The sequence below is a fragment of the Oncorhynchus kisutch genome, linkage group LG20, assembly GCF_002021735.2.
Source record: "Oncorhynchus kisutch isolate 150728-3 linkage group LG20, Okis_V2, whole genome shotgun sequence".
Lineage (NCBI taxonomy): Eukaryota > Metazoa > Chordata > Actinopteri > Salmoniformes > Salmonidae > Oncorhynchus > Oncorhynchus kisutch.
The window spans coordinates 20,959,535-20,981,966 of record NC_034193.2 but is presented as its reverse complement, the minus strand read 5'-3'; the positions used below and the strand labels follow the sequence as shown (position 1 = coordinate 20,981,966).

At 42.0% G+C, this 22,432-nt stretch overlaps 1 protein-coding gene across 7 annotated transcripts in view; it reads left to right on the top strand.

Annotated features, from left to right (window-relative positions):
* Positions 1 to 585: 585 nt before the first annotated feature.
* raraa (retinoic acid receptor, alpha a) overlaps positions 586 to 22,432 on the top strand; it is a 224,438-nt gene continuing 202,591 nt past the window's right edge. For 4 of the 7 annotated variants that reach the window (XM_031799029.1, XM_020453663.2, XM_031799028.1 and 1 more), the window contains exon 1: positions 586 to 813. The gene's annotated coding sequence lies outside the window, so the exon portion shown is untranslated. The remainder of the gene's footprint in view (positions 814 to 22,432) is intronic. The other 3 variants (XM_031799030.1, XM_031799027.1, XM_020453661.2) reach the window with 1 other exon arrangement.

Below are 22,432 nucleotides of genomic sequence, written 5' to 3'. Positions count from 1 at the left end.
CCTCCCATAGCCCTACCACCGTGTCCACCCACATCACCCCCAGCACAGCATTCCTCACTTGTGTGCTGATATGTAACAGTTGACACAGCTCAATGCCACTCTGCTTTGTTGCAGCAGCCTCAGAGGCATTGTTGGACAAACATCCAGTGTGGCTGCCCGCCATACCAAGCTTGCAGGGAAAAACTTTGGGGTTACTTACAATGGGAGGAACGTATAGTATCTCACTGACTATATTGTGTCCTAGTGTGGCCAAAAACCCAACAATCACTCACAGAAATGGTCTTATTTCTGGCAGTAGGTTTTGACAACAAACAAACCTAAGGACAGAAACGTGTGCTCTCCCTCCGTTGTTCACGCCACAAAATAATGGTCCGCTGACTGTACCTAATTATATTCAAATACGGTCTTTGAATTATTAGAGTTGCCCTGCCAAGATTTCCTGGGGAGCTGATTTTCTAAACCATACTGTACTGTCTTTGGAAAAAAGTGACCGAACATCTGGAGTTAACAGGACATCCCCTTTCAGAGGACCACGCCATAAAAGGAGAGGGGGCGGGGAAAGTGGATTGTGTTGGAGTTCATAGCCGGAGCACGTGACCTCAATGGCTGCGGCTGCAAAAGCTGTGCTGAACTTCTCTGCACACTGAACGCCTTTCACCGACGAATTGCCGGAGGGTGGTTTGGGTCGACACCCGTTGTTATCCACCGTTGCGAATGGTTTTAAAGGTAACAACTTTGGAGTGACTATCAAAATAATCATACGCGTCTCAGCTTCCACCACCCACGGAAGCAGGAGGAGTCAACAGGTACAAGGTATTTGAAATTACACTTGTCGCTGGATGTGGCATACCGTGTTAACATTTTGAGTTTGCTGTCCAGTTGAATATTAACATGAGCTAACAGGTAAATGTCATGACTAATTTAAGTCCTTCAATCCGAGGAGATTCTAATTTTCAGTTGGGCCATGCATTGGCAGTTTATTGTGTACACTAACCTCATACTGTACGATGTCGATATCATGCATACAGTTCGACGTGGTGTTAGATGTTATGAGTCCGGTGCTTGACAGTAGCTATCAACAAGCAACCCTTATCTAATTAGATAACAAAACAGAGTTATTTTCTAACAATTTGCCGTATTAATTTCCCATAATTGAAATATCACAAGCAAGCAACAAAATATAAACGTTGTAATAAGGGACAGGAAGCTACCTATAGTTTAGTTCGTGGATTGGATTTTTGACAGGCTGACAGTTTTCTCAATATTTAGCTACTTCGCTACTCCTTGTCGCAAGGTCAACCAATCAGCATGCTAACTTTTTTACAGTATTTATGTACCATGTTATGAGACAAGCGTACCCACATAAACAAGATCTAATTGAGTGGTTTTTAGCTGCAGTTTAGCAGGAGCTAGCCATGGAACGTCAAGACAATGGAATATTAATGTTGAACAATCCCAAAACTGTGTGCACAAATTTATTCCCAAGACAGTGGCACAAAAGTATTTTGTTCTCTGCAAATAAGTTAAATGTAAGTCACACTGTGAAACAGATGCCTCCCCCAATTTGTTTACACCTTTGATGCACCTTTGTCAAGATAATAATCCCCACATTTGCAGCCTCCTCAGAGGAGCGTCTGACGAAATTAAATGTCACAATTATGTATGACATAATTATTAACATTGTGGCCATGTATTTAGTGAAAGTCTAGTGTAATTTCGAAATTGTGGCAGTTAGGATTTCCTTCATAACAGTCAACTTTATTATTGCCAATTATTCCGCTTTTATTAAGTCTTTGATTTCAGCATGATTGAAATCCATTGTTTCCTATGTAGATCTGTAATTACATTTTCATTGGGATTCGGTATGACGATGAGGTAGTCTTATCACGGTGTTATTCACCATACGATATCATATATGTTAATAATGCCCTCCTATGGATTATTCCAATGTCCTGTCCAAGACTGGCTGCATAATGTGCACAACAAACTACTGTTTTTGTTGTGAAAATGTAATTTGCCCTTTTCTCCGTAAAACCTGTGACATTCAGAGCAAGATGCATCAGAGGCTTAGTCGCTGAGTGGGACATTTGGTGTGTCTGAGGATTTTCCCACCCTGTCACCTTCCCGCTTGGTGTGAATCACAGTTACATGTTGTGCCTAGGGGTGTGCATATTTCCCTTTTTAAGACGATTCGATATGTATCTAGATGCGTTTTAGTCGAAACTATTTGATTAGAGGAACAAATCGATACGATTTGATGCACTAACATTTGTTGCATAAACGCATACATTTTCCATTCAAAATTAAAGTCTGCTGATAATGGATCTCATGGGCTTGGGCTCTCTGAGCTGGATCTGTCTGAGCTGACGTGCGTGTCCTCGTTATGAAATGATCAACTTTACCCTACATATCTAAAAATGACCATAATACATTGATTGTTTTAAGCAAAACTACCAAAACATTTGCTGATGGTGAACCTGAACAATCAAAATCAAATTGAATGTAAGATCATCATGTAGCCTACCTATAGCCAGATGAGAGTTGTCTCTGATGGTAGCTTAGGCTACTTTTATTCTGGTAAAACACCATTTTCAAAAGCACATTTTATCAAAATATTAGTCACTCGACTAATAAAGCCTAATATTTTACATACATTTTACATACATTTTACATACATTTGAATGCGCAGTTTGACTAGGCTGCTAATATTGCCTGGGGTTGTTCGGCATGCAAAATGACTTGTGGATCAATGACTGTCATAATAATTACATGCTTAGTTTGACACTGAAGGAAAAGAGGCAGTTGTTATTTTCAGAAGTTAGAAAAGTAAATTGAGAAATGTAAGTGAATAGGGGATTCATAACATTTAAATCGACTTTCTGACCGATGCATGCTTCATTTGGATCAGTGGTTTGGGGTCCCGCAGACCGATGCTCTCGTATATGTTAAACATTTGAACCAGGGACCGATGCATATTGGTGAATCGTTACACCCCTAGTTATGCCATAACTGCAAAGATCCTAGTCAGCTGTAACCTAACCAAGCAGTAGGTTCACTTAGAATTGCTATGACTGTCACTATAGTGTCCTAATCCTGAAAGCTACTGTTATGTAATGATCAAACTGCCCATTCTGCCCCCGTCCCGCCCCCCCAGGATGCCTTTTTCCCAGATCTAAACAAATGTAGTAGGATTTGCACATGTTTACACCCAATTTTTATATAAACTTCTGTTGTAACTATGTTGTACTATAAACGGCATGATCGACATGTTGTAGCCTACAAACTTATTTTGTAACTATAATAAACGTCATGATCGCAACAGTCGCATTCTGCAGGGTAGTATTTTAATACATTTAGATCAAAGCCAAATCAATGTTAAGATCACATGATGATAAAAAAACATGAGCCGGTGCACACACAGAATAATAGTTTGCGTGGAGGTGCTGACTAACGGCGAATTAACTATAAACTATCAAAATAAATAAAGTCGCACACTCCATGTGTAATCTCCCACCAATTTAATGGGTATTTACCATCGTTTCGGCATTACTGTGCCCGTTTCACCCTGAAGAAGGAGCTGCGATGCCGAAACGTTGGTAAATACCCATTAAATTGGTGGGAGATTACACATGGAGTGTGCAACTTTATTTATTTTGAAAGATCACATAATGATTCATTAGTATTCTACATAGTCAAGCACCAAAACTTTTCAAATGTTCAAATTAAAAGGCTATTGCACCCGAAAAACGTGGAACGTGAGGTGCGTCACATTCAGAGCCGCAAGACAGCAACATAATAAACTGAAGCACTGATCATTGGGAACGAGATCAGAATGTCTGCTAAGGAGTTATCCATCAATTAAATAGGTAGCCTAGCCTACAAAACTAAAACGATCCATATTGATAAAAATAACATTAATAACGCAGCCACAACCCGAGGACCCCGGTGCCGACGCATTCAGAAATCAAAAGATGGTGTAGTATTTAGTTTAGAAGCTTTGAAGAAGGCCAAGAGAACAATAAACACTTTTCAATGACAATTGAAATCCACATTGGGTAAAAAAATACAAATGATGTAGCCTACGATGCAGTACTTGTGATCATTTTAAGGAGAACAAAAACTACTTAGCCTACAACTGAACACCACCGCGGAAGCTTCGCTATTTGGCATCTTCCCAATTAAGTAGCCTAGTTTTGTTGTTTGGCTAATTGAAGAGAACTAGTGCTGATCACCTCTCCCAATGCACTGTGGAAAAGTGTGCATAGAATTATACTAGATGTAGAGCCGAAATTAGTATAACATCCTTTCGTTTCAAACATACTTGATTTTTGAAAATTCACATACTATGAAACATAATATTTTTGCATACTAAGAATATGTAATGCGCGAATGCGTTGTTTCACGCTAAAAGTACGGTTGTTTAGCTATTCGGAAAAGGCATCAGAAAATCCAGTCAGGTAGCCACTCCGTATGTAATATAACCTGCCATTTTGGTCCTTCAGGTCGGTGGAAAATGAAACAATTATAGAAGTTTAATCTGCTGTGTCACTGTCGCCAACTCATGATACAGGATGAGCCCTATGGGAAAGATTTAGTCTACTGACTGGTCTGGTACGTCAACAATCCAATCGTCCTTGGGTTCCGCCTGTCTTCCCTCAAGGGCAAGAGGATCTGAGATGTGTTCACCGTGCAGGCCAGCTCTGTGCAGGCCAGTCAAGTTCTTCCACACTGATCTCGATAAACCATTTCTGTATGGATCTCGGTTTGGGCACCGGGGCATTGTTATGCTGAATGGGCCTTCCCCAAACTGTTGCCACAAAGTTGGAAGCACTGACTCGTCTAAAATATTGCTGTATGCTGTAGCGTTAAGATTACCCTTCACTGGAACTAAGGGGCCTTCCCGAACCATGAAAAACAACCCTAGACCATTATGCCGCCTCCAATAAACTTTACAGTTGGCACTATGCATTGGGGCAGGTAGTGCTTTCCTGGCATCCTCCAAACCCAGATTCTTCCGAACTGCCAGATAGTGAAGTGTGATTCATCACTCCAGAGAACGCGTTTCCACTGCTCCAGAGTCCAATGGTAGCGATCTTTACACCACTCCAGCCGACGCTTGGCATTGGGCATGGGGATCTTAGGCTTGTGTGTGTACGGCTGCTCGACCATGGAAACCCATTTCATGAAGCTCCTGACGAACAGTTATTGTGCTGACGTTGCTTCCAGAGGCAGTTTGGAACTCTGTAGTGAGTGTTGCAACCGAGGACTGATGATACGTGTTTCAGCACTCACAGTCCCGTTCTGTGAGCTTGTGTGGCCTACCACTTCGTGGTTGAGCTGTTGTTGCTCCTAGATGTTTCCACTTTATAATTCAGTTGACCGGGGAAGCTCTAGCAGGGCAGACATTTAAGGAAACTGACTTGTTGGAAAGGTGGCATCCTATGACGGTGCCATGTTGAAAGTTACTGAGCTCTTCAGTACGGGTCATTATACTGCCAGTGTTTGTCTATGGAGATTGCATGGCTGTGTGATCCATTTTATAAGTCTGTCAGCAACGGGTGTGGCTGAAATGGCCGATTCCACTCATTTGAAGGTGCGTCCACCTTTGGCCATGGTGTGTCGTTAGTATTCTATGGTCATAAGTTATCAACTTCAGCCTTGCAGGCACCTCAAGTCAATGTGTTCATCAGCTTCTCTTGTGGCAGATACTCTATATGTAGTCTATAGTGCAGACGTGCTGTTGTTGGTGATTGTCTATTCTACGTTTTAGGATTAGACCATACAATGTGTTTTAGGATAGCAGAAAACTCAATTGTATAGCCCAGTACTGTATTTTGAGTGTAGATAGAGTTGGAGTATTTTTTTGAGCGACCGTCAAACGACTTGTGTGTCTACGGATTTCGGTTTCCTTCTTGTATGAGATATGCCAGTTAGAAACCTCACACGACTTGGTTTCACATTGCGATAAATGTGTCATCACTCACTCACTTGCTTTGCCGCCTCACCATACCTCCTCTGAAGTAAGACAGGACCTTCCCCCTGCTCTCCCCCACTTTTTCCTTCCTCTTCAAAATCATGTGTGACACTGGAAAATGTTCTTTGATAGTAATAAACATGATAGTGATTCAAGATGGCTGACGCTTTCTTTTTTTTCTTGTAACCTGTGGAACAAATAGTTTTTAAGTTCAAATGTATTGAAAACGTATCAATCCAAGATATATTAGTATTTTATTTATTTCTTGTCCACTTTGAAATTACAGATTATTTTGTGTAGAATGTTAACAAAATGTTGAAAAAGTCAAGTATATTCCCACATTTTTTTTTAAGGCACTGAGCAAATTTCAGGTCTGCTCAGCGCAAACTTTATACAACTTCTGGAGCACGTTTACTGTGAACACTGAGGCTGTACCCGCTTTAGGTTATTGTTATAACAATGGCCAAGTAGGCTACTGTGGCAATTTGATCATAATGTAGGCCTATCAACAAAAAAACTATGGAGAAAATGCATCTCATAACATTGTAACATGGAAATGTTCCATTATTCGGCCTACAGTTGCAGCATATGTGTGGTGTTCAATGTAGGCAATCCGTGAGACTTTTGAAAATAACAGGGATTGTCATTCACCTGTTTATCCACTTGTGTTGTGTGATGCAAGAAACCACTTTACAAAATAACATTCATTATCATTGCCATACCATTATTACAGAGAATCAGACAAATGATGCTACCCACTGCATGTTGGCTATTTAGCCTTTGCAAGCCCTGCTCAAAATACAACATTGCCCTTTTTGAGACAGAAAAATGCTCTTTACCTGACTTGCTTTTCAAAGATGGCTAAAATGCACACGTTTTGTGCTCTTGTAGGAAGTAACCACTCCCCTATTGCTGACTACAAGTGATGGGCTAATAACTCACTAACTAGTTAATAACTCACTAACTAGTTAATAACTCACTAACTAGCAAAGGATATGAACAAAATGTGCACACGTGGCTACATGCAGCTCTTGCTTCGATCTCCAAACAAGTGCATCTACTCACGACCACTCTGTAAACACAGTCCAGTTCAAAGGGAATGGCACAGATCCATATATGGCAGTGGTCTATTTGCACATAGGGGAACTGCTGCTCTGAATGGTTATGGCGCACCGGTCTGTGTAGTGTATGGGCCTGATTTGTGCCTGTCAATGCAATGAAATCCTACTCCAATGTGCTCTGCCTATAAGAAAATCTCTTGCAGAGTTAGTATGTTGCACTGAAAGTGGCTAATATTGCGTTGATTCGTTCACAATTGGCACAGTAGAGGGAAATATTGATAGTGTTAACTAAACTAATTGGGATGTTCAATCTCGTGCTTCTCTGCGCGGGCTGATTTTCCTTCTACCAGGGAACATTGAGGGTGATTACTTTCTGAAGCCACTGTACAAGTCAGTGCCAGTACCTTATTCAATGTGCAGGGTTACAGGAGTGGTTGAGGTAGGTTTATACATAAGAAGTGACTGGTAGTAGGATATACATGTAAACAGGGCTGAAAAGTGACTGGTAATAGGAAAATATAAATATTTATGGTAATATACTGTAAACAGGAGTAATAGTGACCAGTGGCAAGATAAATAGATACTAATGGCAATCAATAACAGCAGCATGTGTGTGTGTGTGTGTGTGTGTGTGTGTGTGTGTAAATGTTTGCCATCAGTAGTGAGTGTGCGTTTGAGTAAGGGTGAAGGGTTGTGTCAGAGTGGGTCGAGATCTGTGGATGGGCATCGAGTTAATGTGGATAGTCTGTGGGAGATCAGTAGTTGTTAGCCATTTAACAGTCTTATAGCCAGGGATAGAAGCTGTTTAGGGGTCTGTTGGTCTGAGCGTTGATGCACGAGTACTTAGGGCTGGGCGATATGACCTAAAAATCATATTTTTTTTTCAAACTTATGAGTGATTCAAGGTGTGTATATATATATATATATATATATATAATTTTTTTTATAAGCATTGTTGTACAATTTAAAGGTCAATACACTGCATTTCAGACGGTCAGCAATAATCTAATGAATTCCGGTCTTGTGAAGTTATACCTAGGCTAAATATAAGCCTTCCACAACCATAAGACCCACTAATAACTTCATTATTTTATCAAAATAGTTTAACCAGCTTTTTGTTGTTATTGCAATAATCACTGATCTGGCTTTCAAGTCTGTCTATGAAAATGCCCTTTTTTTGTTACAAATTTGACTAAAACCATGAATAATGCACATTCACTAATATTGACTAACTTCCCTGCAGCAGGCATTAGCTGATCTCAAAACAAGTGCATCAAAACAAGACAATGAACACAGGTCTCATCAAAAATCTCTCAAGCCCACGTGATAGTGACTAGCCAGTTAATCTTTATATTTCAAGTTTAGTCAACTTGGATCTGTTTGCTAGCTTACAAGGCAGAACAGTTTAATTGTTTAATTACACCCTTCACTCTGTCTCCAACTGTTTGAAAAGCATGTTAGCCTGTACTACTTTGTTCAGATGTTGAAATCAAGTGGCCTAACTTAGTTCTCAGACTAAGAACGAGTTGACAATTCCTTATATAATTGTGTTTTATTCTTCTTGCACTTTTATAAAACAGACTAGACGGCTTGTATAACAGTCTTTCCAGAATCAATGTTCATTGATGCTCTCATTTTAGTAGTGACTGCGCTGCGTGCAGTTTGAGTAGTTGAGACATAAAAATGGTATCGTTGGAAAAGTTAACATCTGTATTACTGTAAAATATGACCGATTCTGTTGGACTAAACTACAAATGCAAATAGTAAGTTGAAACCGCTTGTCAGAGAGGAAGATGTGATCTCTCAACTTTGTTGGTGTGTGAGGCAAGGGGAGGGGCTTGGTGTGTGTGTAAACCATAGAGAAAGAGGCGAAGTGATAGGTTTCCTTCTCGCTAAAATCGGTCCATTTATAAGCTCAATGCGTTTCTATAGGCTTATTTTGGACCTAAGCTTGACTCCCATTGTTAGGGCGGCATCTCGTCATTATATATAGATCTCTGGTGTAAATGGGGAGGTGCACAGAAGGAGCGAGAGACAAGAACAAAAATACAACGCGAAAACAAGCGGACATAAACTCTCATAAAAATGAAAAATAACAAAACCTTGATTCTTGCGATACAGACATTTGGAATATCACGCAAAAACATGCATTTGAATTAATCATATTAATTTGATATATCGGCCAGCACTAACCAGTACCACCTGCCGGACGGGAGCGTGGAGAAGAGTCCATGTCTCGGGTGGCTGGAGTCTTTGGCAAATCTTCGGGCCTGTGTGCACCTCCCCATTTACACCAAACAGACACCGCCTGGCATGTACGTCCTTGATGGCTGGGAGCTCGCTCCCAGTGATGTGCTGGGCTGTCTGCACCACCCTCTGTAGGACCTTCCGATTGAAGGCGGTGCTGTTGCCATACCAGGTGGTGATCCAACCAGTCATGCTCTTGATGTTGCAGCTCTAAAAGGTCTTCAGGATCTAAGGTGCCATGCCAAAAAAATTGAGCCTCCTGCGGAAGAAGAGGTGCTGCCGTACCTTCTTCATGACTGTTTTGGTGTGAGAGGAGTATGTGAAGTCCTCAGTCATGTGGACACTGAGGAACTTGACATTCATGACCAGATGAAGTGAGATGGGTTATTGGAGGATGGTGGGAGAGTTTCCACTTTGAAACCTGAGAACAATGAGACCGATATTTCACGGGATGTATAAATGTGAAGCGTCCGGTTGGCGTTTCCACTCACTACCAAATATGGCAAGGTGTACAAAGGTGAATTTAGTTATTGTGCACTTCACAGAATAGGTGTTCCCCAACGGAAATATGCAAATGAATGCTAGAACGCAGCAATAAGATCTCGCTAGCTTGTGCTTGGCTCTGCCCACCTTCTTGCTTGTTCTGTCCATAATGGCTCATTTGTTCCCATTTGAAACAACAGGCTTTGAGATTAGTATCCCACAGAGCCGCTCATTTGTGATGTAATTTTGTATTTTGTATATTTTTATATTTATTCCTAAAAGTGGCCTTTTACTCTCTGTAGATTGTCATTCACTGTTTATTGAAGGTAGAATTATGAGTTCAAATGATACGGTAGCTAAATACTAAGCCTATCTACCAAATATACTCATGTCGAGCAAGATGGAGGGCTATAAGACTCCTAGCAATGTGGTGGGGTTCAGGGATGGGCAGAAATGTTTGCCCAACTGATTGTAGCGATAGAAAGTACAGCTACATTTGGTATAGAGATTCTACCAAAAAGGCAACCTCAACATATTTTAACTTTGGTTAGCCGAGGCACACAGTGGGTGTATAGCCTTACCACAGCCCTATCTGTCCCTTGTGTTCAGTCGGTGACTTCCTGCTTCCCAAAGTTGAGACTGTGCAGGAGAAATGACAGATGAGACAGGTCCCCCACAATGGCAGGTTACCCTGGAGATATCACACGGCGCTTGCTAAACGGTAAACACCTCAACCGAGTCGACCCGCTCACGCTGAGGTGCCGGGGATTGTGTGGGTTTTATTTTAAGAGTGAGGAGCTCCGATCTGAGCGAAACCACAGTTTCGAGAGCTGAGGCTTTGGTTCTGTTTTATGAAAGAAATACATTAGTCAGTCAGACATTTTGGGAGTTTGTTATAATGAGCAGTAGTGTGGTGTGTCAAGTCTTCCAACTCTGATGTTGTTTATCATGAAGTTGTTTCTTAGCCGTTGACTAACTGTTCACACAGGGAAATAAACACTTGCTGAATAGAGAAGGTAGGAGTTGGAGTGCAGCTGAATAGTGTGGCTGACACTCATGTAGGTCAAGGCCTGGTTTCATCAAACAGGCCCCAGCCCCAGACCTCTTCAGAATGAGTAGAAATAAATTGCAATGTTCTAGTGGTTTTGGCTGTGGTACTCGCTAATGTTGCCGCTGCCTTTGGGAATGGGGCGAGTGTGGGAAAAGACTGAGGAGTCGCTGCCATGGGAGTGGAGCGGAGTGGGGATTGGGGAAGTTAGGCCCCTGTGATGTAGGAATATAGGAGCTCTAGTCAGCCTGGTTGATGGGAGTTTGACAGGCCAGCTCACGCATACTGATTCTATCTCCACCCGGTCCACCGTCTCCTTCCCTACTCTCCTAGTCCTCCCTGGGATCATGAAAGGGTTAAGTCATCCCCCCCCCCTTTTCTATCGCCTCCTTTTATTTCTCCCTTTATGACTTTGATGGTATTAAATAATCTTTACATGTCAGAGTGCACAGCTCTCCTGTGTTCATGTAGGAGAGCAATTAGATCAGAGTGGTAGCTCTAACTATGCTTCATTGAAGTCTTAAAGTGGCAGGGCGCCTCCCCTCAAGTTACTATTCCAATTAGAGGTCGACCGATTAATCAGAATGGCCGATTAATTAGGGCCGATTTCAAGTTTTCATAACAATTTTTAACGTTTTATTTAACTAGGCAAGTCAGTTAAGAACACATTCTTATTTTCAATGACGGCCTAGGAACGGTGCGTTAACTGCCTCGTTCAGGGGCAGAACGACAGATTTTCACCTTGTCAGCTCGGGGGATCCAATCTTGCAAACGTACAGTTAACTAGTCCAACGCAATAACGACCTGCCTCTGTCTCGTTGCACTCCACAAGGAGACTGCCTGTTACGCGAATGCAGTAAGCCAAGGTAAGTTGCTAGCTAGCATTAAACTTATCTCATTTAAAACAATCAATCATAATCACTAGTTAACTACACATGGTTGATGATATTACTAGATATTATCTAGCGTGTCCTGTGTTGCATATAATCTGACTGAGCATACAAGTATTTAAGTATCTGACTGGGCGGTGGTAGGCAGAAGCAGGCGGGTAAACATTCATTCAAACAGCACTTTCGTGCGTTTTGCCAGCAGCTCTTCGTTGTGCGTCAAGCATTGCGCACAACCGATCAACTCCCGAGATGAGGCTGGTGTAACCGAAGTGAAATGGCTAGCCAGTTAGCGTGTGCTAATAGCGTTTCAAATGTCACTCGCTCTGAGCCTTCTAGTAGTTGTTCCCCTTGCTCTGCATGGGTAACGCTACTTCGATGGTAGCTGTTGTCGTTGTGTGGCAGGTTCGAGCCCAGGGAGGAGAGAGGAGAGGGATGGGAGCTATACTGTTACACTGGCAATACTAAAGTGCCTATAAGAACATCTAATAGTCAATGGTTAATGAAATACAAATGGTATCGAGGGAAAAAGTCCTATAATTCCTATAATAACTACAACCTAAAACTTCTTACCTGGGAATATTGAAGACTCATGTTTAAAGGAACCACCAGCTTTCATATGTTCTCATGTTCTGAGCAAGGAACTGAAACGTTACCTTTCTTACATAGCACATATTGCACTTTTACTTTCTTTTCCAACACTTTGTTTTTGCATTATTTAAACCAAATGGAACATGTTTCATTAGTTATTATATTATATTAAGTTAAAATAAGTGTTCATTCAGTATTGTTGTAATTGTCATTATTACAAATAAAATGTTTAAAAATAGGCCGATTTAATCGGCATCGGCTTTTTGGGGCCTCCAATAATCGGTATCGGTATCGGCGTTGAAAAATCATAATCGGTCGACCTCTAATTACAATATTCCTAAACCCAGATGGGAAGTCGGAGTCCCAATGCCATTGTGTTACCTACACATTGCTGGAAGGCTGTGGTGAGGGATCTTTAATATTATCAGCTATTGTATAATCTCATCAGGAAAAATGGCCTAGAATGGATAATCAGTTCTGATATTTTAAGTCCCTCACCAGTTTAATATGCCTGAAGAATTAGGTCAGTTTTTGTCTTCTTTTGAAATTAGGCTAACCTTAAGTCTGATCACTGAGCTATTATTGTGATTCATTGTATCGGGTGTGATTGAAAAGACAATTGATTTAGACATTGAGATTCTGAGCAGTTTTAGCCTACATAAGGCTGTTTTTCAGATCGCTGTGTGGAAGACGAAGCAATAGCTAATTAGTACATTTAATTTGGTGTAGCTTACTACTTTATCTATATTGAGTTCGTACTGTCTATTTTGGTACATTTCACTTTGTTCTGGCATTGCCGTACACGCACACACTGTCGGCCTAATCTATTCTACCACGAGAGACCTATTGCATTTCACAATTTGTGTGGGGATATTGTGGCAGTGTCATTTTTCCACATGCATTTTGTGCCTTTGCTTTCATAGAAGTCTCTTTTGCCCAGTCGGACAGTCCCTCAGCTTGACGGCTGACATTTCCAGTGAAAGAGCTCTATTGTCGTCAGTTAATCCCCCCCCCCCATCCATAAAACAATGGTATCAATTGCTTCCACTGAGTACATCCACATTGCTGTAAAGAGCCAGGCCCATTCTCCTTCCAGCCAGGCAGCCAGTCAGCCACTCCAGGCAGGCAGTGAAACCTCGTCTTCATTCCCATTGACAGCCCCTGGTAGTTGTACAATACTAACCGATTCCAGCCCAGGCAGCTAGTCTAATAATATCTCTGTAGCATGAGAACCAACCTTTTATCGTGCCTGGCCTGCCACCTCGGAAATGCACAATTAATAATGGTCTCTGTATATATTTATTTTCCCGGGGCGGCTATCAGCGGGGCGAGACCGGCCGCTTTGGGCTCTCCTGCCCCTTTCCTAATGAATGGCTTCTATTCCATTTCCCTTCATTTTCCCCTGGACACTGACATTAACGTTGACGGATGATATGTTCGTTCATTGAAACTGGGATCTTAAGCACATTGTCATTGAAAATCGTATTCACCCTCCCACCACCACCACATGCTCTCATTCGCTTTCCCTTCTCTCTCTCTCGCTCTCTCTCTCCCCCCATCTCTCCTTCCTCCTCTCCCTGTCTCGGTGCTCTCTGTCAGCACCCAGGGACATGCCTTTAATATTCTTGTTAGAGCAGCTCCACTGCACAGTCTGAGGAGTTAACCCCCTCCTGCCAACAGCTAGCCTGGCGGCCTGGGGTCACTTCAGCACAGGGTACTTACTACACCAGCTAGCAAATGTTCTCCTCCAGGAAATGGTCCTACGAATCTAACACAATGTAGCTTGCACAGTATGTCTCTGTTTCCTTGTGCATGTATTTCTAGGGACCTTTTACTTTTTGGTCAGTCAATCACTTTTGTCGTTGTGAAACTGTACCTCTGGGCTTCTGTCAAGGCAGAGACACTGACAGATTATCTGGTTGACGTCCTGCATGGACCTTTCCTGCCGTGTTGGCGGGTGCCAGGCGGGCATAGATGGCGGCATCACTCTGCTTCCTGCCTGCACATTAGATGAGGCCGGTGCCAGATCTGTGTGAACGGGAGGATAATGACCCAGAACAGATCTGATAATGCTTTGGCTGCTGCTTCTGCTAGGGCAAACTGAAGAGCTCAGCTCATAGTGTCATTATCATACTGTGTGCTGTGCCCTGCTCACTTCAGCCAAACCTCTTTTGTGAGCTGCTGCCTGCTGCTGCTTCCACTGCCTCTATGGTCTGTCAACACAGCAGAGCCGGGGAGAAGCCACCCCATCGCTCTGGATCTCAGTCATGGTACACTGCTTCAGAGAGGCTGCTGTTGTTCGCTAAACTGATGAGATTCCAGTGCAAGGATCCAGAGCGGAGCTAAGTTAAGCCTCCAGTGGCCAGACTCGGACCACATCAGTCTTTTAATGGGCAGAATGGGTACCGGCTTTCACCCTGCCTGTGGTGATGTCTGACCATGTCAGCTGACATGATTTAACAAGCCGATGAGAGACTTGCTGTGTAAGTGACGTAGATCCTAGTACACAGTGTGTCTTGCCATCAGCCTAGGTTGTGTAAGTATCGTATGTGTCATTACACACCAACACGATTTTCTTTAGTTTTTGGTTAACATGAATGACCATGCAATATACTGTTCCAACAACTACACTACATATGCGAGAGTATGTGGACACCCCTTCAAATGAGTGGATTCGGCTATTTCAGCCACACCCATTGCTGACAGGTGTATAAATCGAGCACACAGCCATGCAATCTCCATAGAGAAACATCAGCAGTAGAATGGCCTTACTTAGTTAAATTTAAAAAAAATAATACTGAAGAGCTCAGTGACTTTCAGTGTGGCACTGTCATAGGATGCCACCTTTTCAACAAGTCAGTTTGTCAAATTTCTGCGTTGCTAAAGCTGCCCCGGTCAACTGTAAGTGCAGCTATTGTGAAGTGTAAACGTCTAGGAGCAACAACGGCTCAGCCAGGAAGTGGTAGGCCACACAAGCTCACAGAACGGGACCGCCGAGCGCTGAAGCGCGTAGTAGAGGTCGACCGATTAATCGGAATGGCTGATTTAATTAGGGCCGATTTTCAAGTTTTCATAACAATCGGAAATCGGTATTTTTGGACACCGATTTGGCTGATTTAAAAAAAAATGTATTTATTATTATAATATATATTTTTTTACACATTTTATTTAACTAGGCAAGTCAGTTAAGAACACATTCTTATTTTCAATGACTGCCTAAGAACGGTGGGTTAACTGCCTTGTTCAGGGGCAGACCGACAGATTTTTACCTTGTCAGCTCAGGGATTCAATCTTGCAACCATACGGTTAACTAGTCCAACGCTCTAACCACCTGATTACATTGAAGTCCATGAGGAGCCTGCCTGTTACGCAAATGCAGTAAGAAGCCAAGGTAAGTTGCTAGCTAGCATTAAATTTATCTTAAAAAAGCATTCAACTTAAAAAGCATTAAACTTATCTTATCATAAAAAACAATCAATCAATCAACCATAATCACTAGTTAATTACACATGGTTGATGATATTACTAGTTTATCTAGCGTGTCCTGCGTTGCATATAATCGATGCGATGCGCATTTGCGAAAAAGGACTGTCGTTGCTCCAACGTGTACCTAACCATAAACACCAATGCCTTTCTTAAAATCAATACACAAGTATATATTTTTAAACCTGCATATTTAGTTAATATTCCCTGATAACATTAATTTCTTTTAACTAGGGAAAATGTGTCGCTTCTCTTGCAACAGAGTCAGGGTATATGCAGCAGTTTGGGCTGCCGGGCTCGTTGCAAACTGTGTGTATTTCATCCTAACAAAGACAGCCAACTTCGCCAAATGGGGGAGGATTTTAAAAAAGCGCATTTGTGAAAAAAGCACAATCGTTGCACGACTGTAGCTAACCATAAACATCAATGCCTTTTCTTAAAATCAATACACAGAAGTATATATTTTTAAAGCTGCATATTTAGCTAAAATAAATCCAAGTTAGCAGACAATATTAACCAGGTGAAATTGTGTCATTTCTATTGCGTTCATTGTACGCAGAGTCAGGGTATATGCAACAGTTTGGGCCGCCTGGCTCGTTGCAAACTAATTTTCCAGAAATTTACGTAATTATGACATAACATTGAAGGTTGTGCAATGTAACAGGAATATTTAGACTTATGGAAGCCATCCGTTAGATAAAATACAGAATGGTTCCGTATTTCACTGAAAGAATAAACGTTTTGTTTTCTAGATGATAGTGTCCGGATTTTACCATATTAATGACATAAGGCTCGTATTTCTGTGTGTTATTATGTTATAATTAAGTCTATGATTTGATAGACTGCTCTGACTGAGCGATGGTAGGCAGCAGCAGGCTCGTAAGCATTCATTCATTCAAACAGCACCTTCGTGCGTTTTGCCAGCAGCTCTTCGCAATGCTGTTTATGACTTCAAGCCTATCAACTCAAGATTAGGCTGGTGTAACCAATGTGAAATGGCTAGCTAGTTAGCGGGGTGCGCGCTAATAGCGTTTCAAACGTCACTCGCTCTGTGACTTGGACTAGTTGTTCCCCTTGCTCTGCATGGGTAACGCTGCTTCGAGGGTGGCTGTTGTCGATGTGTTCCTGGTTTGAGCCCAGGTAGGAACGAGGAGAGGGACGGAAGCTAGTCCTATAAAATAGTCCTATAATTCCTATAATAACTACAACCTAAAACTTCTTTCCTGGGAATATTGAAGACCCATGTAAAAAGGAACCACCAGCTTTCATATGTTCTCATGTTCTGAGCAAGAAACTTAGCTTTCTTACATGGCACATATTGCACTTTTACTTTCTTCTCCAAAAGTTTGTTTTTGCATTTATTTAAAGCAAATTGAACATGTTTCATGATTTATTTGAGCCTAAATTGATTTTATTGATGTATTATATTAAGTTAAAATAAGTGTTCATTCAGTATTTTTGTAATTGTCATTATTACAAATCAATTAAAAAAAATCGACATCGGCTTTCTTTGGTCCTCCAATAATCGGTATCGGGATCGAAAAATCATAATCGGTCGACCTCTAGCACGTAGCGTGTAAAAATTGTCTGTCCTCTGTTGCAATACTCCCTACCAAGTTCCAAACTGGCTCTGGACGCAAGATCAGCACAATAACTGCTTGTCGGGAGCTTCATGAAATGGGTTTCTATGGCCGAGCAGCCACACAATCCTAAGATCACCATCCACAATGCCAAGTGTCGGCTGCAGTGGTGTAAAGCTTGTCACCATTGGAATTTGGAGCAGTGGGTTTGGCGGTTTCCTGCCCGGATGCATAGTGCAAGCTGTAAAGTGGAGAAGGAATAATGGTCTGGGGCTGTTTTTCATGGTTTAGAAATCTTAACGCTACAGCATCCAATGACATTCTAGACAATTCTGTTGCTTCCAACTTTGTGGTGACAGTTTGGGGAAGGCCTTTTATTGTTTCAAGCATGACAATGCCCCCGTGCACAGAGCGAGGTCCATAAAGAAATGGTTTGTCAAGATCGGTGTGTAGGAACTTGACTAGCCTGCACAGAGCCCTGACCTCAACCCCATCGATCACCTTTTAGGATGAATTGGAATGCTGACTGCGAGCCAGGCTTAATCGCCCATCAGTGACAGACCTCACTAATACTCTTGTGGCTGATTGGAAGCAAGTCCCCGCAGCAATGTTCCAACATCTAGTGGAAAGCCTTCCCAGAGGAACGGAGGCTGTTATAGCAGCAAATGGGGGACCAACTCCATATTAATGCCCAAGATTTTGGAATGAGATGTTCGACAAGCAGCTGTCCACATACTTTTGGTCATGTAGTGTATATGTCTTATTGCAGTCTTAGTGTTGATGAGTTTATTTCACCCAGCCTTTGTCCTGTGGTTTCTTGTCAGGGAACGTGTTGTTTTCGCCATGTAATACACACACACACACACACACACACTGCAGCAGGCACATTAGCCTTTACATTCTTACTGATTCGTGGCATTGGGAGAAAGGCATATTGATAAATACCTGGAGTACTCAGTCATCGAAATTGCTAAACTAAATTGGGCAGAACTGAGACTTATGCGGCGCAGTAAATTAAACAAGCAATCTTCTCTGCTGGGTGACAGCACAATGGTGATTAGGCTTTCATGTGAGTTACCATTCATTATGTATGACTGTGCTGTGGGCTGCCTGCAGTTAAATAGACCCACAGTCCATTGACTGGGTGCATTATCAGAGACCGAGCGAGCGGGAGGGAGTTAAAAATTGCTTTAGTTCCTGTCCGAGTTTCATTTTCAGCCAAATGAAGGTGGAAACCCCAAGCGTGTAGTTTGGTGTCCTGCGTGTGTGAAATGTGGTGGGGGTGCTCCAGGAGGTGTTCGTTGCTTTGTGTTCCGGGGCTATTTCCACAACGTCTTTCGCTATGTACACACCAGCCACTCTTCGTTTGTCAAAGCCCTCTCTGCCTCTAACTGGCTGCTCCCGCCCTAATATAAGGCGATCTTTGTCTCATCTGTAGCTCCATGTAGGTATCTTGAGAAGCTTGCTCTGTTTAGCTTGTGACATTTTCAGTAGCTTACATAACTGTGTTCAGCAAACACTAGAATCCTATGTTATGTCAACATGATTTTGCTGAGCACAATTGTTGATGATCAGGGAGTCTGAGCTGAGCAGGACTGTTAAGATGTGTCTTGTTTCATAAGGTTTAAAGGTTGTCAAGGTGTTATAAGCATCGGCCTATTTGATGAAGAGTGTCACCTACTTTCCATGGCTGTCCAGTCCACACACTGTCTTTGTAGACCTTAACAGCAGACCCAGGAATAGGCCTATTGCAAATATTTGTATTATTGTCAACATTATGATTTTGCTGTGAGATTGACCTGGTAGTTATGTTGTGTTGGAGTGCTCCATTACCATATAATGTGTTGCAGTACTCTTATTTAGTACAATTATATTTAGCCTCAATAGAATAGCGGCAACAACGAAAAATAGATGTGACCTAATGGAAATACATGAGCTAATTTCCCCTCTGAAAACGGTATATTTTCTACGTGTTAGGCAAGGCTGGACAGACTCTTATGAAAGCGTGGAATGCCAAAATTTAATGCGTTTTCACATTGCGTGTGTGTTCGTTTGATAATTGCAATCACCAAGGAATTTTCTGCCCACACACAACTTATGAAACGGGAGCTGAAACGAATGCTATGTTTGTTTTGCTTGTCGAATTCTTGCCATCTCTTCGGCGAGGGTGGATTTCTCTGGCGTGAGCAAGTCTCTCTCCATTGTCCCAGTGTTGGCGGTTCCCACATCGTACAACAGGATGCGGTCATCCTCAGTTGGCCCCTAGCCTTCAGTAGTCACTCGCTCTACTCATCTGCAGTGCAGCAACCATTTTGGGGCTGCACTCTGTTCTGAGATGCTCTGTGGGAAGGACCCCCGGGGGTGGGGTGTTCTCTGATAAGCATTTCCCAAATCTATTTCTCACTATATTTCTCCCATTGGTTCATTTGGACAGCTAGACATTGTGTTGTAACTAGCACTCACCACAACACACACCCCCGGCTTTGTTTTCCTATCAAGCCAAATTAAATGTTAACTGCCCTCATGAAGCATGAAATACTGGGCTTTATATTGACTCTGGCAGGTATTTAAACTTCTGATATGATCCAGACCACAGTCATTAAATCGTCAAACTGACGCAATGTTTCATTGCTTTTGCCTGAAGCCAGCATGGCATGTTTTTCCATTCAGGGATTCCAATATTTGTCTCTCTCTCATAAACACTGGGCATCTGGTTGCCTGTAGTAAGTCTTCATTAGCGTAGAGGTTGATGTAAAAATGCGGTGGAAATTCTATCGAGAAAGCAGCCTCCTTGGTTCTCATTTGGAAGCTAGCAGAGGTATGATAAATGTAGCCGTCACCTATTGACCCATAGAGGTCAACTTGGTGCAACCCCTTCTATCTCAGTCAGCCTGTGAATACTCTGCACCAGGCCAAATTTGTCTAACTATTTTTACTTTTTGACCGTTGTCTTCTACTTTGCGCCAACTTATAATTACCAGCTAACTGTGTACTGTCTTGTTTACAGTTCACTGTTAGATTCTTCCCCAATTCCTCTGTGCAGAAATACATATTATTGGCCTTCAGGGATGCTTGGCCTTCAGCAATATTCTCTGTTTTGATCTCAAAATAGGCCATCCACGTGAATCGTGTAGATCTGAAGAAAAATGTTTGGGAATGGGAGGGGTGGTCTGTTTCTCATATCGAGATCATCCCTACTCGTTCTACAATGAGAACATCAAACCAAGTTCAGAGCGTGGTGTCAGATATGTCAGATCAGAATGAGTGCTTCATCCACAATCAGCTGTGATCAGCCAGACGCATCCCCTACCAGCCGTTACTCACCTGCTTCTCCGTCCTCTCTTTCTGCTCATCTCCATCCGTTTTAAAATGTCATTTAGCCGGGATGGCGAGCTGGGGTGTACAGACGGTGATGAGTCTTCTGTTGTTAAATGTGTTTAATTATTGGAGCAGCTCGCGGCGTGAGCGAAGTAGATGCACTACTTTTAATTTTGCCTGTAAGTACCAGAAGCCCAGGCCAGTCAGTCTAGGCTTCTCTGTCACGCAGCCATAGAGTGAAAAAAGAGCACAGTGACAGTCGTGCTTGCACCTTTTACATAGTTGAAAACCGCGTGTCTCTAGCCCAAGCCATTCAAAAGCTGTGCTCCATATCATCCGAGCTATCTTTTCCCCTTTCTACTTCAATTCACACCCATTTCATGTAATTGAATAAACCATGTCGCGTGCGGTTTTAAACAACTGGAAGGCCACTAATTGTTGGTTTTGATAACAAACAACCATGTTTAGTCATGTTACCTAGCTAGCAAAAAATAGGCTATGCACATTTGGATGGCACATGAGGAGCGGAAAAGGGATAGGTGGCCTACTCAAAGGTACGATGCGTATGCCTAATCAATGTAATTCTAAGCTACAGTATCTTAATAAAAAAATCGTTATATTTTTCTGTTTGTTATATTCTGTTTCGTGCCTATCTTTTCAAATGTTTCCTAATTATTGGCACCCTTGATAGATAATCTCTTATCAAGGGTGCCAATAATATGGACATGACTGTAAATGCATAATGATCTGCATGTCATTTTGTCAGTAAGGGAAAACACACCTATATGAAACAATCTTTAGCCTGCTATTCAGATAACTATACCATCTCTCATATACACACACTGCTCCCAACGTAGAAAATGTAGGACCAAACAGAACTGAACTAACACCAGAAAAAGAGAGCTTAGAAATACATTGGTATGGCATGTGCATCCTACCTTCCAAGCGTACTGTATCTCTTTGAGTAGGCCATCTATCCCCTTTCCGCTCTTCCTGTGCCGACCAAATTTGTGCATAGCGTATTGGTCAACTTACCAGGTTTTTGTTAGTGGCCTGCCAGTAGTTTAAAAGCATATCAAGGATCTGGGAAGATTCTGTATGGAGGAATGGTCTAAGATCCCTCCCCATGTGTTCTCCAATCTCATAAAACATTTGAGAAAAAGGCTCAGTGTCATTATCCTCGCAAGGGGAGGATGCTAGAGTATTGAAAAGAGGGGTGCTAATCATTTAGATTTTATATATATATGTATATATATATATATATATATATATATTACTTAAACAATCTCCAAAAATATTGTAGCATACAATATAGCTCAGTACTTAGATTATTTATTTTATACAGTATTTTTTTGCTCATTTTATCAAGGGTGCCAATAAATATGGACCTGACTGTATATTCCTTACTTCATTCTTCCTGCCAAATCACAGGGATGCCAGGGATCACAGGGATGCCAGAGATCACAGGGATGCCAGGGATCACAGGGATGCCTTTTGGATATGAGCAAATCAACCCTTTCTGCGTACTTTCTGCAGTAACCTATTCTATTATACAGTAAACAGTTTGGATTTAATGTGTTGTATTGAGGACTGGTGTGAATATCAGGGACAGGTTTTTGTGAAGAACATGCAGTACATATAGAAAACGAGAACAGGCGTCCTGGGGGAGCTGGGCAAACAGGACGCTAATAATCCCCCACCCCGTTGTATCACAGTACATGCTCGCTATTGTGATACTTGGCCTGGTATCGCATTAGTCA